This window comes from Pristis pectinata, chromosome 15 (assembly GCF_009764475.1).
Source record: "Pristis pectinata isolate sPriPec2 chromosome 15, sPriPec2.1.pri, whole genome shotgun sequence".
NCBI classification, from domain to species: Eukaryota; Metazoa; Chordata; class Chondrichthyes; order Rhinopristiformes; family Pristidae; genus Pristis; species Pristis pectinata.
In genome coordinates, this window is record NC_067419.1 from 12848116 (window position 1) to 12864552 (window position 16437).

A 16437-nucleotide genomic window follows, 5' to 3' on the forward strand; every position below is an offset into this window, starting at 1 on the left:
CTAGTTAAGATAATTGTCAAAAAGCCAGGGGGGAGCTGAGGGGAATGATTTTACATGGCCCGTTTTGATGATTTAGTGTTCAGTGCTTGAAAAACCAATGGTATAATAACATTCAAAGGGAAATTGGGTGCAATTGTGAAAAGGAACAAAATGGTCTAAAGGTACAAGGAAAGAGCAGGGCAGAGAGGATGAGTGTCATTCAAAATTCTAGCATAGAATGATGGGCTGGATGACCTCTCTATCATTGTGCTCATCAGCAAACCCACCACGCTGTTGCCGTTAGCAGGAAGGTGGGGGGAGTGGAAGGGTCGGTGCTGGTGTGTGGAAAGCCTGGTAAAATGGGTATGTGATGGTCCTGATTAAATAATCTGTTGATTAAATAGTCTGATAAGAGGGTGCAAGCAGGGGCCTCTGGAAGTTCGGCCCAACCAGTCCAGGCTTCCATCTGGAGGAGAGGGGAAGGAGGGGTTTGGTGGTGTCCTGGGTGGTGATCAGAAATCTTGGAGAACTGACAGGAGGGGAAGAGTGTGTGGATGGTCTCTGTGTGCTTGCTTGTGAGACCTAGAGGAAGCCCATCAGCTCCTACCTGCTCGCGTGGGGTACAAAGAGCACGAGGGTTGAGATATCTTGCTCCAATAATATAGACTGTCCCTGGAATAGTGACTGAAGGTCTGACCACCCTATCTAAAGAAGGATACACTTGCAATAGAAAGAGTGCAGTGAAGGACCACCTGATTGATTTCTGCTATGTCATATGAGGAGCAATTAAGCAGATTGGACCTATATTCTTTTTGGTGTTGAAGAATGGGAGATGATCTCATTGCAACATAGCAAATTCTTCCAAGATTTGACGGTGCAGATGCAGGGTTAATATTTCTGCTGATTGGGGTGTCTAGAATTAGTCTCAATGTAAGAGTCAACTATTCAAGACAGAGACGAGAAGATTTTTTTCAACGAAAACATAGAACAGTGCAGCACAGAACAGGCTCTTTGGCCCACAATGTTGTGCTGATATAGCTAATCCCTCCTACAGAATGCCCATATCCCTCTATTTTCCTCTCATTCATGTGCCCATCCAAGCCCCTCTTAAAAGCCCCCAATGAATTTGCCCCCACCACCCTATCAGGCAATGCATTCCAGGCATCCACCACCCTCTGAGTAAAAAACCTACCCCTCACGTCTCTTCTGAACCGACCCCCTCTCACCTTAAATGCAAGTCCTCTGGTATTGGATCACTCAATAATGGGAAAAAGATATTGCTTGTCCACCCTACCTATGCCCCTCATGATTTTATACACTTCCAACAGATCATCCCTCAGCCTCCGCCGCTCCAGAGGAAAGAGCCCAAGCTTGTCCAGCCTCTCCTGATAGCACATGCCCTCTAATCCAAGCAGCATCCTAGTAAACCTCCTCTGCACCCTCTCTAAAGCCTCGACATCCTTCCTTTAGTGAGGTGACCAGAACTGCACGCAATACTCTAAATGCGGCCTAACCAGAGTTCTATAGAGATGCATCATAACTTCTTGACTCCTATACTCAATACCTCGATTAATGAAAGCAGGCATTCCATAAGCCTTCTTAACCACCCTATCTACCTGTGTAGCCACTTTCAATGAGCCATGTACTTACACCCCAAGGTCTCTCTGCTCTTCAACACTGTTAAGGGTTTTGCCCTTCAGAGTGTAATGTCCCTTGACATTAGTCCTACCAAGGTGCAACACCTCATATTTAGCCAGGATGGTGAATCTTTGTAATTCTCTGCCCAATAGGTAGTCATTGAGTATGTACAAGACAGACGTCAATAGAATTTTTACATTGGAGTTAGTACAGGATATTGACACTGAGGTAAAAGATCAGCCATGAATGGCGCATCAGGTACAAAGGGCCAAATGGCCTACTCCTGCTTCTGTTTCTCATGTACTAGCAATCATCCTGGCTGGACAGTACCTCCTGCTTCAGCCTCGAGCTCCAGCCTCCTCAATGTGTTAACTTTGAATCACGGCAATGGTGACGCCATCAGATAGCAACTTAGGAATCCCCATTCTCACCCCCACACTTGACCACCTACTTTTGCAGGAATTTCATCACAGCAACAAAAATGATGGCCTTGAGTTTACCTGCCAGCTGGGAAGAAGGACTGACCAGATTGTTTAAGTCCAATATCCCATTCCTCACATCCTGGTCTTCTCCCATTCACCAAGAGGAAGTGGCTGGCAAATGTTAAATGTGAGACCACTACTTTTGTAGTCGTGCATGTACCAGTTAGAAACTCACTTATCATAATGCTGTCTTAGGAAGATGGCACTGTCCTTCATATATTAAGATAGGTTGTCACTGAGAAAATGCCAGCCTCCAAACTATTAAAAATCTAAACGAACTACAAGGGTCATGGGGGAGCATGGTAAGAACTGCAGAGGTTCCTTTGAGTGCATTAGTATGCGCAAATCACTGGGCAATAGATTACACATAATAACAGGTTTAGCTGTTGGAGCCTTTTATTACCAGTGATGTCCCAGTCTAATGGTTGGCACCCTGGGTCCTTGGCCTTGAACATTACTTCCATACCACAGTTTACCTTCAATGCAAATCACAATGTTGAAAGTTGGACTGCTAATGATCAGACTGGCTGTTTGCTGAGAATCTCTCCGGAGTAAAAGGTCAAAAATGCGCACAAGTGAAAAATGTCTCAGAGCGAGTTATTGAAGATGTTAGAGTTTCATTATTGTGTGCGTATATGTTTGTTTTCTCTTGTTTTGTCTCACTATTAAGACCAGCTGCTGACATTCAGCACACTCTGATGTAAGGATACTTCCCCATCTCCAAATGTGTTTCTTAAATACCAATGACAATTTCAATGCTTTACTGTATGATAGTTATTTAAAACTGCAGAGTTGTTTGATGGTGATGTCCTTCAGTTTCTTTAGATCAAATTTCTGGTCCCATCCTCTTTAGATTCTTGAAGGTTGAGAAGCACTTTAGGAAACAATGATGTCACCAGAACTAATATCTTCCAACACAACAGGCTCAATCTGTTCAGATTTGTAATCACTATCCAAATTGCTGCATAAATGGTGGGATTCCCAAATATGGAGCTACACAGAAGTCATCAACCTATATTGTGCTTTTCTTGGTTCCACATTATACTTACTTAAGGCAGATCTTTGTAATTGGTAATTGGTTTACTATTGTCACATGCACCGAGATACAGTGAAAAACTGCATACTATCCAAACAGATCATTCCAAAACAAGTACTTTGAGGAAGTACAAAGGAAAAAGCAATAACAGCATGCAGAATATAGTGTTACACTTACAGAGAAAGTGCAGTGCAGGTAGATAAATAGGGTGCAAGGGCCACAATGAGGTAGATTGAGATATCAATAATTCATCTTTATTGTATAAGAGGTCCGTTCAATAGTCTTGTAACAGTGGGATAGAAGCTGTCCTTGAGCCTGGTGGTGCATGTTTTAAAGCTTTTGTATTTTCTGTCTGCAGGAAGGGCAAAGAGAGAATGTCTGGGGTGGGAGGGGTCTTTGATAATGTTGGCTGTTTACCTGATGCAGCGGGATGTGTAGACAGAATCAATGGAGGGGAGGCTGGTTTTTGTGATGGAGTGACATTTCTTGTGGTCTTGGGCAAAGCAGTTGCCATACTAAGCCATGATGCACCTGGATAGGATACTTTCTATGGTGCATCCATAAAAATTGGAGAGGGTCAACATGGACATGCTGAATTTCCTCAGCCTTCTAAGGAAGTAGAGGTGCTGGTGTGCTTTCTTGGCCATAGTGTCTACGTGGCTGGACCAGGACAAACAATTGGTGATATTTACACCTAGAAACTTCAGTCTCTCAACTGTCTCCACCTCAGCACCATTGAAGTTTTCAAATTCATGGTGAGAAATGCCTCCAGTATAAATATTTTATTCTGTGTGTTTTTGCTTGGTGTTTTGATGTATGCAAAGTTCCACACCACATTTCCACCCGATAGATTGAAACTTTATAACAAATTAAAGCAAATATGGGAAATGCTATTTAAGAGATAGCAAACCGAGAACAGAACTATCATAATATGACTGTCAGAAAGAATCCATGGAATTATAATGATCTGGAACATATAGCTTGAGGAACTGTTGGAAGTTCTTTCAATAGTAACTTTCAAAAGGGAAATAGATACAAATCTGAAGGAGAAAATATTAAGGACTTTGATGGAAAAAGGCGGGAGAATGTGATAAATTGGACAGCAAAGAGGAGGCTCAAAGGACTGAATTGTCTTCTTCCACTTTCTAAAATTCTAAGTGACTTCAACATTGAAATGGATAATTAGCAAAACAGTGGAATGTAAACCAAGGAATACTTCCTAAAAATTTTCATCTGTCATCTTGATCAATACACTCAGCTGAGTGCTAATACCAGTGTTATGAACCAGCAACAAAGGAAACACACCGAGTCATGTATCAGTGTTAAAAACTACCTTATTAATAACTACTTATGATAATAAGAAAAATAAAAGTAAAAATTTTAGAACGTTAGAAGTAAAAATAAACCTTGAACATTAACCCCAAAAACTAAACTCGTCATATGTGTGTGGCAAAGTCCCAAACTCCAAGTCCAGGAATGGTTCTTAAAGTTCAGTTCAGCAAGCCGTAAGGTGAAACATGAGCAAAGGCTTCTTCAACAACCACCGTTGACTGAAGACAAAACGAAGATGTAGAGAGAAAGTAGAGGGTAATTACGAAATCCAGATGTTCCACTTTGGAACCCAAACGACACCTCAGTGTCTACTCAGCAGTGACCACTCCACCGCATCCGCCTCACCCCGAAAGGCTCTCGAATCGTGGTCGTCCACACAAATACCTGTTTCTTTCTACAGGTCAACAACAAAGTGAACTTCACTGCTTTGTTCCTCAGTATCTGCCACCTCGAAAAGCATCCGAGATGTGGCCGTCCACACAAATACCTGTTTCCCTCTACAGGTTAACAACAAAATGGACTCCACCAGATTACTCCAAAAATCCATATGTGTATTGTAGTGACAGACACAGTTACTGTTTTTCGCCCATCGATAGAGAAACTAGCAGGCTGGTGTCTCTCTCCCTCTCTCTCTCTCCCTCTCTCTGACTGACTGCTTCAAAAATGTCATTACGTCCTTTATCTTCTGTTGTCGTAACCACGTCACTCACACACACGCACACAAACACACACACACACACACACACACACACACACACACACACACCTCTGCACTCTATCTTAAAGGGACATTCACCAATAGTAACCTAGTCTGTAACAACCAGAAAGAAAATCGAAAGCATAAGTTGGATGCAAAAATAAAATGATTGTTAGCCACCAAACAGGAATTAGTTTGCAAGAATATGTTTAATTGTGGTTTGATCACAGTCTTTGCTCCTCACTCATCAGAGTCATCAATGGAGACACTCAGTAAGGTAGGTAAAGTATCCCAGAATGTGCCTGTGCCTTGACCTCTGAGATTTCTTTAATGATACCAAAGTATTTCAGGAGACAATTTTTAAGGAACATTTTATTTGCTAAATTTAGCATGTTATATCCTTGAAAAATGAAATATTGTGCTTGGTGAAATACTATGTTGTTTTGTAGTTTGTGTTCTGTGGCATATTTTAAGGATTCCATTGGATTTATTGGTTTACCTCCAAAATTACTCAAAATAGCCTGAAAACATACCAGTTATGATGACAACCAAACTTGAAGGAAGGTTCTGAACAGCAGTCCCAATTTTAAACTTGCAGAATTAATCAAAGCTTACTAACGACTTGGCTTGTTATTGTGGAAGTGTTGGCTGGAGTCAGACTTCACAACATTCCAGAGTGCTTTACAAAGAATTAAATACCTTAGCGGTGTAGTCTCTGTTGTAATCTAAAGAACATGAATAAAGTTAGTAAGTGTAACTTTACCTTGAATTGATATGTGTCTGAGAAAATCTGTTGTAATCTTTTTTCTTCATTCTGGAGGCATACATCCCCCCAGCACTTTTAATCTTCAGCGCCAATGTCTACATAGGAGACACAGGAGACTGCAGATGCTGGAATCTGGAGCAAAAAAACAAGCTGCTGGAGGAACTCAGCGGGTTGAGCAGCATCTGTTGGTGGAAAGGTACTGTTGATAGGTCCTGATGCAGGGTCTCAACCCAAAACATCGACAATACCTTCCTCCCCGCATACCCTCCCTCCACAGATGCTGAGCATATGCTGAGTTTCTCCAGCAGTTTGGATTTTGCTCTGAATTTCTACATACTTTGGAATGTGTATACTTTCCTTGTGTCAATCACCATAACTTTGGACCCAATCAGATCGGCATCAAAAGACATCTGCTCGTAAATTGAGATGTGCTTTGGGTAAACTTGTTAAGTGTGAAGGAGATATTATGTTTCCCTAGGACACGCTAAGCTTGGTTTTGCAATAAGGTATTTGAAATGTCACACTGGAGTCTCTAGCTCCTCTGAGTGTTCATTAGCTTAGTGCCTATTTCTTGAGTTATGCACCAGTGCTTGTGTCACTGTGATACAAACATCAATGTACAGTGTGGTTAGAATTTTGTTGAGATTTGGTATATCACCAAAGACACTCGCAAATTTCTACAGATGTATGGTGGAGAGCATTCTAACTGGTTGCATCACCACCTGGTATGGAGACTACAATGTGCAGGATCGAAAGAGGCTGCAGAGGGTTGTAGACTCAGCCAGCTCCATCACGGGCACAACACTCCCTGCCATCGAGGACATCTTCAAGAGGTGGTGCTTTAAGAAGGCGGCATCCATCATTAAGGATCCTCACCACCCAGGACGTTCCCTCTTCGCATTACTAGTATCGGGGAGGAGGTACCGGAGCCTGAAGACCCACACTCAACGTTTATGAACAGCTTCTTCCCCTCCGCCATCAGATTTCTGAACAGTCCATGAGCCCATCAGCACCACCTCGTTATTCCTCTTTTGCACTATTTATTTATTTTCCTAATTTATAGTAATTTTTATGTCTTGCACTGTACTGCTGCCGCAAAACAACAAATTTCACGACATATGTCAGTGATAATAAACCTGATAAAACAAAGGACTGCAGATGCTGGAATCTAGATGCTTTTCTCCACGGATGCTGCCTAGCCTGCTGAGTTCCTCCAGCATCATAGTGTTTTTCATAATAAACCTGATTTTGATTCTGAATTACAGTGTAAGAGGAAAAATATATTGCCTCTATAGTGCAAAGGAATGGAGTACAAAAGTAGGGAACGCTTTATAAATGTACAAGGTGTTGGCAAGATCAAATATGAAACAGTGGTCATATTTAAGGAAGGAAGCACACATACTAGGGCAATTCAGAGAAGGTCCACTAAGTTGATTCTTAAATTGAAGGTTATTTTTAATGAGGAACAATTGAGCAGATTCAATCTATGCTGAGTGAAGTTTAGAACTATGTGAGGTGATCTTATTGAAACAAATAAGCTTCTGAGGAGTGTTGTCAAGAGGGACAAGGGGCAAAGTTTCAGAATAAGGAGTCATCATTCTAAGAGAGAGATGAGGAGGAGTTTCCTCTCTCAGAGGGTGGTGAATCTCCTGAGAGCTGTGAAAGCTGTATCACTGAATGGTCAAGGTAGACATGTTTTTGCCAGTGGAGGTGGGGTCAATGGTTCTGGAGAACAATTAGGAAAATGAAGCTGAGGCTAAGATCAGATAAGCTATGATTGTATTAAATAACGGAATAGCCTCAAAGATTCCCATAACTGATTCCTCCCCCGTTCGCTTATGTTCTCATTTTTACTGAATACGAAAGTAGAACTGACAAATTACAACAATTCATTTCAACTTTAACACATTCCATAACGTAAATTGTAGACCATTATAATGCAGCATTAAATAATAGTTATTGCAAAGCAGCTATTAATAATTCATGCGAGAATTCATCATATCTGAACAGATGAAAACTCGTCTTAGATTTCTTTTGATAGATGTAATATCACAAACATGTAATTTCTTATGATTATGGCCTCCAGTAAAACCACTGAATTTTAATTTTAGTACCACACAGCCTATTGAAATCACTGCGGGTCAGGCTTAATTTGCACCTCTTCCATCAACATCTGGTCAGACTGATTTACCAACCTGTCTAAGCTGTGAGATCCCGTCATTTCTAGCTGTTGCATAATGAAGGTTTGGAGAATTAAGATCTGAAAAACTAATTTGCACAAGTTGGCCTTTTTCTGACCCTCCCATATTGTATAACCTGAATTGAAATCTTGTGTAGTTGGGAACGCTAACAGCACTTTCCAATTAAACTATTATATGTGGTTGAATGCTCTATGAGGCTTAAAATTTATAAATGTACTACGGTAAGAAGTATCAGAGTGGTGATGGAACCACTACAAGTAGCTTCAATTACTTAAGAAAGCCAACTTTTCTGTTATTAAATGCTATTTAGTGACCCACTGCTGGGAAATCAGAGTCTTCGAAGGCTAAGAGACAACAACTGAAGCTTAATTGGATTTTTGCGCATTCTCCTGAATAGCCAGTCATTCTTGCTGTCTACTTCTATTTGGAAGATGTATTAGAATTTGTGGAACATTACTCCAGCACATTATACCTATCTGAGATAAGAACACAAGGTGAAAAATAGACCCAAATCCTACTCTTACAAACTGCTGAGAGCAAGGAGCATTAAAAGAAAGAAAAAATGAGGAAATATTCAGGAGGTCAAGCAACCTACAGTGAGGGGGAAAAACAGAGTTAACATTTTATGTCGATGACCTTTCCTCAGACTATTTTCCTGAAGTATTTGATTGACGTAATTAGCTGCCTGGAATCCAAGCATGAAACAAATCCATTGCTGTTTCTTAATAGTTCAGCACATTACCAGATCTGAATTGAGAGAAGAGGAGGAATAAGTAATGTCATTATCAAAGATAGAAAAATCAATATACATCATGGAGATGTTGGAGAATGAACACGAATAATTAGAAGAACATTTTTACTAATCCTAACCTACAGTTTGTTTTTACATGGTGGCATGTAATCTGAGGGTGATAGCCAAAATTTTCCCTGAAAAGCGGGACAAATGTTGTCATTTAGTGGAGAGGTTGATTGGCAATGCATTAAGGATGATCACATTATTAAAGGGGGACTTGTACTGATAATTACAAGAGTTAACTTTATACTCCACATTTAATTTGAGTTCAGCATGCAAATACAGCAAGTTCTCAAAAGGAACAAGGAGGTTAACATCAAGCTGCCATTTCTTGAGTGTAATGGTGAAGTGGTGCAAGTTGGTCAACGATGTATGATCCAATTCATGGCGTTGGATTATGTGCAGATATTATAGTTCAGATTTTTTTACAGTGACAAATCTCTATCCTGCGAGAAGTTGGTGGGAGTTTTTCTCATTAATAATGGTGAAGGTAATCAAATTGATTATGTTATTAGCAATTTCCAGACTATTAGAACACATCACATTTTGATCAACACACACACCGATATCTATATTATCACCTCATTTGACTGCAATCAGAATAAGCATTCACAGTCAACTAATCATTGTTGCTGCCAGGACTCTATTCTCGTTTTATAAAATTCTAAGTGGCAGCTGAGAGAAATTGGTTTAGATGCAGGAAAATTGAAACCACTGTTTGATTTTGATGGGAGCTAAGCTGTGGTCATTTCCTTCAATTTTCAGGGAAGTCCCACAAACGATAGAGCAGCATAATTGCTGCTGAATGACAATTAGTCCACAATTTCCTCTTTCTTTTGCACCGTACACTGCAAGTCATGCTGAAAACCTGACCATTGTGGTCGACCCCTTTCAATTGTGGCTCCATTGTCTCACAATACATTTCCAATTGCTCACAATGTATAGGATTACAGCATAGAAAAAATACAGCTGAAGCAAAAGCCCAATTAAATAGCTGGGCTTTACTTTGGTAAAAATAACCTCAAACCTAGTTCATAATGCTTTATTTATTCTTTAATTTATGCTGGTCACTCAAATGTCACATTTACTTAAATTCATCTGTCGATGCAGGGTGAAGCCAACCATGGAACTGTAAGATTTGCAGAGGCATATTATCCAAACTGTCATTCAAGTGTAGCTCTTTGGGTACTTGTTTGTGTAAATGGACCCACTAGACCATCTGTGCAGAGAAGTTCACTTGCATTATTGATGAAAGATGATTTCAATTGCCTTATCAGTTCTGATGCAACTTTATATTGTTCTATTTCTGGGGAATACGAGAAATGGTCAGGACAAAGTATATTAAAAGAGTTTCAAACCACTTCATATAACTTTTCAGTTATTCATTGGTGCAGGAAGTGGCAGGCACCACATTTGAAGCAGAAATTTTTTTTAAAAAACTGCAATGCTGGAAATCTAAAACAGAAACAGGTCAGGCTGGGAAGAGAACCGGAGTCAACATTTCAGGTCAGAGTCTCTTCATCAGAATTGAAAAGGAGACAAAAGAAGCTTGTAAAGCTGCAGGGAGGAGAGTAGAGGGGTATGTCTCTACTGGGGTAAAACTAGGGAGACATCTCTCCAGGTGAAGTGGCGATTCACTTGCACTTCTTCCTGTCTCTTGTACTGCATTCAGTATTCACAATATGCTCTGCTCTACACTGTAGAATCGCCTTACAGAACACCTGTGTTCAGTCCACAGGGGCGACTCTGAGCTTCCTGTACCGGCCATTTTAATTCTGCACCCTACTCCAACACTGACTAATTGGTCTGTAGCCTCTTGTGAATCCCCCTGCAAATTTGAGGAACAGCACCTCATTTTCCGCCTGGGCATGTTGTGGCCTTTTGGACTCAATGTTGAATTCTACAACTTCAGGTAACTTGATTTCCCGGTCTGTATCTGTGATCCCTCTGTGAGATCAGCTCAGCTTGTTTCTTCTTCCTTTTTTCCCTTCTTTCTTTAATCTCTGGAAGTGGACGACAAGCCCAGTCTGACCTGCTGGGCTTGTCCTTCTGCTCTGCATCTTGCAACTTCCACATTCTTTCATTACTGTTCCTTTGTCTATGTTCTCAACTGCTCCCATTCACTCATTAATCAGATCCCCACGTTCACCTCGGTTTTACCCTATCAGAGACACCTTAGTCGGCATCAATGAGTTTTGCTGAAGGTCCTGTTTTGGTGCTGCACAGTGATGATTCGATGAGCTGTAAAGCACTTGGGGACTTCCTAAGGTCATGGATAGCACACTTGTACAAGCTTATGTTCCATGTTTATCTAGAATGCAAGTAGTTGCAGCTCCTCTTTAAGTATCTGAAGGGGCTGTTCCTCACAATCTGTTCCTCACTTCACCTCGATCCTGATTTTTGGGCAGCCAGTGCTGAGGGGGGCAAGTTGGTTGGGGAGGAGGTGAGGGGAGGGGGTGGTGGTGGTGTCCTCGTCATCAGTCTGCTACTGGGCCCGGCTAATCTGACCATCAACAGGTCCTAGGAGTGATCTGTCGACAGATCCGTCCAAGCCAACTGCCTGCCCCTCTTCTGAGCTTACGCCCATGCCTAGGTGTCCCTGGAGAGGGAGCGTGTGGTGTCCGATGGGCAACTGGAGACCTTCTAGACCAGTGGATACTGCAGGGGCTGGAGTGCATCAGATGGCAACTTTTTAATTTGAATGTTGTTGGTATTTAAAAAAAAGTTACCTGATAACCTAATAAAATTGTCTAATGCCTAATAAAGCTGTATAAATATAAGTCTTTTATTCAGGTCATATCATCAGTGGTTAGCGTAACACTATTACAGCACCAGCAACCCGGGTTCAATTCCGGCCGCTGTCTGTAAGGAGTTTGTACGTTCTCCCCGTGTCTGCGTGGGTTTCCTCCGGGTGCTCCGGTTTCTTCCCACACTCCAAAGACGTACGTGTTAGGAAGTTGTGGGCATGCTATGTTGGCGCTGGAAGCGTGGCAATACTTGCAGGCTGCCCCCAGAACACTACGCAAAAGATGCATTTCACTGTGTGTTTCAATGTACATGTGACTAATAAAGAAATCTTACCTTGTCTTATCATACAACACTGAAACAGGCCTCTCAGCTCACGGTATACATCAAGCACCCATTAATACTAATCCCATTTTATTTTCTCCATGTTCCCATCAACTCCCCCGTCCCATATTCACACTGAGGCCAAGTTACAGCAGCCAATTAACTTACCAACCCACACATATTTGGGATATGGCAGGAAACTGGAGAACTGGTGGAAACCCATTCAGTGACAGAAAGAGCGTGCAAACCCCAGATTAATAGTAGCAAGGTCAGAACCCCGGTTGCTGGAGCTGTGTGGCAGCAACTCTACAAGCCGGGCCGGTGGGCTGGTCCACTAGAGGCTAGCCCATCTGATGCTGACACCTGTGCCGGCCTTGTGTTTTTGACTGGTTTATCTGTAATCAGTTGGATTTGTGATTTGGCTGTTTTCATTTCAACGGGAGGACCAGAGGAAGCTTGCAATAATGAAAGAGACCATTCAGCTGTGCTAGCTGATAAAAAGCAACCCATCCTCATGCAACCTTCCAACACTCTGCAGCTCTGGTGTTCTCAGCTCCTGAAGTAACGCCCAAAAGTTGTTTAAATGTGTTGTGGGTCTGGCCTGAAGCATCGACTGTTTATTTCCCTCCATAGATGCTGCCTGACCTGCTGAGTTCCTCCAGCATTGTGTGTGTGTTTCTGCCTACATCAGTGAGCTTCAGACCTCAATGAATAGAAAAGCATTTCCTCATCCTCCCCTTTATTTCTTCTACCAAACACTTCAAATCTATGCCCTCTGGTTATTGACCCTTCTGCTATAGGAAATAGGTCCTTCTTCTTAATCTAGCTCCCTCATAATGTTACAGATAACATTGTAAGTAATATAAATGCAGAAGAGAAGAGTGTGAAACATTCGCTGACCAGCAGTGGGAGAAAGATCAGCAACAAAGCCTTCATTGCAGAAATAGAAACACACCATGGGGATTTACAGAACAATATTTAAAATTAGATTTATTCCTATTTTTTCATTAGATTTATGTATGAACCAGGACGCAGCTATCTGTGGGTGGGGATATTGTGCATCAACAGCTTAATTGGTGCTCAGTTAATGTTAGCGGAGGAGCACAAATCTCATGCAACTGAATTCAATCCCTACAGAAGGGACAAGACTGGAGGTCCTTTGTTGTCAGTTGGGGCAGATTTGGACAATGCGAACTCCAGATTGAAATACATAACGCAAAAGGAGATCTCAAATGCCACCCAAGGAGAGGGGAAGAAACTAAGTATGAACAAAGTAAATGGGCGTTTGGCAGAGAAAGAAGCTGAGAAATCGGAGGGAATTTAATTTAACTTAATTTACAATTGAATGGGGTCAGAGTCTTTCTCCAATGGCAATAATATGTCAGAACTCACAGGAAGACAGCTCAACTCCTGCTGGTATTTAACTGCAATGAAAAAGACAACGTTAGAGGAACAGGGCAATGTTGATAATTGTTAGGCTGTTAGCTGTTATGTGTTGAAGCAGGTTAATCAGAATGGTAAAATACCATGGAAAGGATAAGGGCTTACACCCAAAACTATGTTCTTAGCTGTTGGCCTGGCTTGGGATATAGAGGCCACCCCTGTGTTATGAAGTGATGTTAATTAAATTAAATGATTCCTATGCATTGTCAACGTCCAGCACCCGCACATTGAGAAGTTTATTTTTTGGAGAGATGCAGCGAATAGGGAGAAAATATTCTGGAAGTATTCTTCAGTCTTTTCAAAGGTTCATTCGGAGAGCTGAGTCATATGGTGTGCCTGCTTGTTTCACTGTCAGTCTGCAACATTCAGTTTTACACCAGGAGCTGAGGGACAATATATGAACCGCATGTGGTCTTGTATTGTAAATAAGCTTCTCCCTCCCTGTCGAGTTTTAGATAACTTTAGAAGAAGTGACATTTCATTGTGTTTTCCATTGACATCTCACATCGATACTTACTTGTGGAAGGTCTCCGTAAATACCAATGAGGGTATTTAGCACAGGGAGTCACAGTGGCAGAGAGTAGTGGAGACACAAGAGATTCTGCAGATGCTGGGATCTGGAGCAACACACACAAAGTGCCGAAGGAACTCAGCAGGTCAGGCAGCACCAATGGAGGGAAATAAACAGTCGACGTTTCGGGCCGAGACCCTTCATCGGGACTGGAAAGGAAGAGGGCCGAAGTCAGAATAAGAAGGTGGGGGGAGGGGGAGGACCACACACGCAGGCAGGGGAGAGGCGAGTCCAGGTGATAGGTGAGCCCAGGTGAGAGGGGAAGGTAGGTGGGTGGGTGGGGGGGAGATGTAATACACTGAGAGGTGACAGGTGGAAGAGGCAAAGGACTGAAGAAGAAGGAATCCGGTCGGACAGGGTGGTGGACCATGGAAGAAAGGATGGAGGAGGGGAGGTCATCAAGGCGGGGGGAGGGAGCTACAGGAATAAGGTAAGACCGAGGATTGGGGGGGGGGGCAGGGCAAGATAAAGAAGGGGTGGGGTTACTGGAAGTTAGAGAAATTGATGTTGAGGCCTTGGTTGAGGCAGTGGCATTGGTTTGTCACTGGACCATTGCATACACTAAGTTAGCCATATCACTAGTGAATGGGAAGGAGACCACATAGCTTCTACAAGTGACTATACCAGGAGCTTTGCTATGTATGACCAAGCTCAAGAACCAGCTTGTATATAAAATGAATGGGCACATTGTTACTGTGGAAAATATTCTGGATGTTGAAAGAAAAAGTGATATCATGAGGCCTAAAACAAAGAACAAAAAAGTTACTCCTAGCGGTGATCAGTGAAGAAACATATGGTGCTTTGACAAATGTTGCATCACGTTTGAAGATGTACAGAAACTGAGAGATTATTGTTATGAAAAGCCATTAGAAATAGCTGAAAACTTTGGGACACGGAGTCAGAAGCAGGGGGAGACAATTAATGATATGTTTCATTAAAGAACTTATCATTGCATTGCCTTTTAGGATCATGAGCTGCATGCATTGCCTTTTAGGATTTGCGTGAGCTGTTGGTTGAACAACTTTAGTGAAAGCTGCTGTGCATACAAATCCTGAGATACAGACTTGAAGGTGAAAGTGCTGTGTTGGCAGAAATGGCATTTAAGTTCCAACCTCAGGAAGTGAAGGACCAAGGTGACAAAGGATCTTCTCTGAGCTCACATTCAGAATCAAACAGTCCAAAAGTGGATTCAACATTAAAAGTGAAAAGATCATCAGGCATACCCTGAAAATCAGTTACTTGACTAAATTCACTCAGTTGTCCTATAAGTGTATTTTGGTTGTGGTATTTAATTGTTGCTTTAAAAAACTGTATCTTTAAACACAGAGTGTGCTGTTTTCTCTCTGTGTGTGTGTGTGTGTGTGTGTGTGTGTGTGTGTGTGTGTGTGTGTGTGTGTGTGTGTGTGTGTGTGTGTGTGTGTGTGTGTGTGTGTGTGTGTGTTGTGATCCTTTTGGATCAACAGAGTCATATGATGTGCCTGCTTTTCAAACAATACAACAGTTTCATAGGCAATTTGGAACATTCAGTTTTGCACCAGGAGCTCAGAGACTCAATATGTAAATAATCAGAGTGCTATCTTGTAAATAAATTTATGCCTCATTGGATTTATATTTATTGCATTTCAATTCATTTCAAAGACATTACATGACCCTTCATCATCCTTACAGCTTGTGCAACTGATGGCTTAAAAATGATTTAAACACAAACATAGGATGCTAAAATTGTTCCACACAAAATATTTCTAAAACCATTAAAAACAGAAGTATAACAAACACTTGATAAACTGCCATGACACCATTAAACTGAAGAACATACAAAGCTCAACTAAAAGCTGCCACTACAAAAGGAAGTCCTATTACCACAGAGTTACCCCATTCTAAAAAGACATTGAGAGAAAAAAGAAAGATAAGGAACCACAAATAACACATCATGATGCAATTAACTTTCTTAACCATTTCTGCATGCATTCAGGGATCTCAACAAAGTTTGATCTTGACCAGTGCAGACATGCTGATCCCGTCCAAGTGGTTCCCCACTGCACGATAGCTCTCTGTGCACATCAGAAGCACAGCAGCCCCCAGGCTACTGACCAAGGTAATATGTAGACTGACCAACTGCAACATGGCAGAACCAATGGAGCACATTTTCAGAGAAGTGAGAAAACCTCTTTTGACATCCTGTGCAAAATTAGTCCAAACACAGAAAATGAAATCAGAAAAAATGTTGAATGTCAAATAAAAAATGAAGTTCTGTGTTTTGAGAGATAAATGTCCTATGCAATGGCAAATATGTCAGTATTAAAGATTTGAGGAAGACTAACAATACATGAAAAGCAAGAAAGAATGGAGAAAATTGACCACCTTCAACTTTCTATAAAACTTAAAGATAAGATAAGATAAGACAAGATAAGATATCTTAATTCGTCACAT